Source organism: Cebus imitator, unplaced genomic scaffold (genome assembly GCF_001604975.1).
Source record: "Cebus imitator isolate Cc_AM_T3 unplaced genomic scaffold, Cebus_imitator-1.0 Scaffold179, whole genome shotgun sequence".
NCBI classification, from domain to species: domain Eukaryota; kingdom Metazoa; phylum Chordata; class Mammalia; order Primates; family Cebidae; genus Cebus; species Cebus imitator.
In genome coordinates this window covers 1215748-1218580 of record NW_016107494.1, presented here as the reverse complement: position 1 = coordinate 1218580, position 2833 = coordinate 1215748, and the positions used below count along the sequence as shown (strand labels likewise).

The window sequence follows — 2833 nt, the reverse complement described above, 5'->3', positions numbered from 1 at the left end:
TTTCAGTCTTCAAACACGGTTCTGTCATACAAGTGGGAGCCGTGCCTTACTCCTGTCTCCTGTCATTTTCTCCCTGTGACTCCACATTTTTAGACACACTTAAAGAAGTTAATTTTCCCAAGGTGATGTAATTAATATATCATATATGCTCTGGAATCTAAACTTGAATATAGGCAATATAAGATCTCTAAGATACTAAAACATATTGTTTGTCTTCCTCATATGCAGAAAATAGAAATAAGCTGTCCAGTCTGACTTGGTTATTTGGGTTAGTTTTTTAGTACCACCATCTCATCAATACTCAGCAAGACACCACCTTGCAACAGAAAGAAACCTTAAGAAATCTCTCCCGCCGGGCGCGGTGGCTCAAGCCTGTAATCCCAGCACTTTGGGAGGCCCAGGCGGGTGGATCACGAGGTCAAGAGATCGAGACCATCCTGGTCAACATGGTGAAACCCCGTCTCTACTAAAAATACAAAAAATTAGCTGGGCATGGTGGCGCGTGCCTGTAATCCCAGCTACTCAGGAGGCTGAGGCAGGAGAATTGCCTGAACCCAGGAGACGGAGGTTGCGGTGAGCTGAGATTGCGCCATTGCACTCCAGCCTGGGTAACAAGAGCGAAACTCCGTCTAAAAAAAAAAAAAAGAAAAAGAAATATCTCCCAACAGCTAAAATCTCTTCAAGTCCAGAACATGGAGCTTGCAGAAAAGCTACAGCATGTGACTGAAGCACTCTGTCGTGTGCTCTATGACAAAACTGGAGGTAAGCATGTCCTGGTCACTCTACCCCCGTGCTATCTTACAATAGAGAGCTGGAATTCCCACCAGTTCCTAGCAGAATTCTGAGGCAAGCAGACCTGTCTGAGAGAGGGCAGAAGCTACTGAGCACCACAGCAAGTTTGTCATAACATGATAAAAATATCCAAGTTATTATTTTAACATTTTGTTTTATTTTATGAAATATTTCAAATTTACATGAAGATGTAAACAATAATATAATACCTACTTATGTATTAACCACTGAGATTTTAACATGTTAACTAGATTGCTTTTAAAATAAAGAAATTGTTATGGATATGACTCAAGTTTTCACCCCACTACAAAGCCACAAAAGACTGCATTACAGGTTTCTAACTTTAAATGACCCAAGGTATCCTTTGAAATAGGAAAATGTAGTTTCTCTGTCAAAACATATTTCATTTAAAGCCATGTTTGAACAGACACCATTCTTCCCTATACACAATATAGGATTTAGTCTCCCAGGAGACAGGACATAGTCTATGTAATCATTTGTATCTTACAGTTATCTGAGTTACAGAGAGGTAGATAAGTTTTTAAGTGGCAGGAAAATCATATAAATTTGGAGTAGAACATACAGCTTACTTCAGTTAGAAATGATTTTTGTTGTTTTGGGTGACCTGCTGTTTCTAAGAATGAGTATGGAAATTGAGGGGTGGAAAAGAAAGAGGTTGGTGACCCCACATTTCAAGTAAACTCATTTTGGTACAGAGACTATAATTTCATCACCCAAGGAAGAATGGATACTTAATGCTTCATTTTAGAAATAGAGTGTGATTAAATTTACTTTTTCCTTCTTTGAAAGGTTTCATATTGTATTACATGACACAACCCCAAGAAGCAGAGGCTGTGTGGCCATCATCAGTGGAATGGCTTTCTCAAAGGACTGCCGAGTTGAGGCGGTGTGCGTGTGAGAGGAGGATGGCAAAAGTGAAGCCAAAAAGCCTCCATTGGCCTCCCTGAACCATTTGGCCAAAGTGATTGACTCCCCAGTTGCAACTACAACAGAGTTGAGCCAAGTGAGGTCAATGCAAGGGCTACTTGAGACATTGGGAAATGGAACATTATCAGGAAAGACCGTCTCTGTCACTTGTACAAGATGGAGTCTCATGTTTCCTGTTCACAGTCACCAGACTTTCCAAGCTTTCGTCCATGCACATATTTACCAGTCACAAGAAGTCCTATTTATATGCCACTAACCAGCCTCAGAAATTCATAATGTCATCTACCTTCTTGGCTTAGAGATAACTTTTGGCTTTCTTTCTTCCCAATGTCTAATATCACCTCCCTGTTTCCATGTCTTCTTTACGTCTGGAGGAGTGAGAAACTTTTTAAAGTAGAAGAAATATTGGGAAGTAACATCTTTTGCCCTGACAGTCAAGTAGTCCATCTGAATTTAGCAGTCATTCCCCAGATTATACCACCAAATGCACAAGGAATCTTTTTCTCGTTTCAGTTCACACTGTTCACTTCCCAGTCCCTCAGTAAAGACCCCATCTACTATGTCTATGGCCTGCTTCCCAACAGGGATGTCTCTTGTTATGAGAATCTCAATGTCCTATAAACATCCGTCTCTGTGTCCATTAAGATTCTGATAATTTGGTCCTTTTGTAGTTCATGAGCATGATGATTGGGTGTTCATGAGAACATGTGAGCTATGCCACCCTCTGAACCTTGTTACGACATCGGTACATTACCCATCTGACCTAAGGGGGGAAAAATTCTGATAATTGTCTACCTTCCATAGGACTTTATTCTAGGAAAGAAATATATCCCAACTCAATTCCATATCAGAATTACTCTCCCTGATATTCCCTTTATTGAAGACCAAAAAAAGTTACTCTCTTTATGTGCACCTGTAATAGCTTGATTTCAGTCCCAATTTTCTTCCATTTGACTCAAATTTACACCGTTCATATACTGAAGATTTAATGATAATAAGTGCGACCACGGTGAAGTGTGTGTTTTAGAATGGACTTACGATTTGGGGGAAAATTCAGCATGGGAATGCTTCTCAAAATATAACAATCTGCCTT

General features: G+C 40.0%; 1 non-coding gene across 1 annotated transcript; it reads left to right on the top strand.

Annotated features, from left to right (window-relative positions):
• The first annotated feature begins 2399 nt into the window (after nucleotides 1–2399).
• On the top strand, nucleotides 2400–2504 carry LOC119473718. Its single transcript, XR_005202940.1, has one exon. It is a non-coding gene; the product is annotated as a small nucleolar RNA U13 (small nucleolar RNA).
• The last annotated feature ends 329 nt before the right edge of the window (nucleotides 2505–2833 follow it).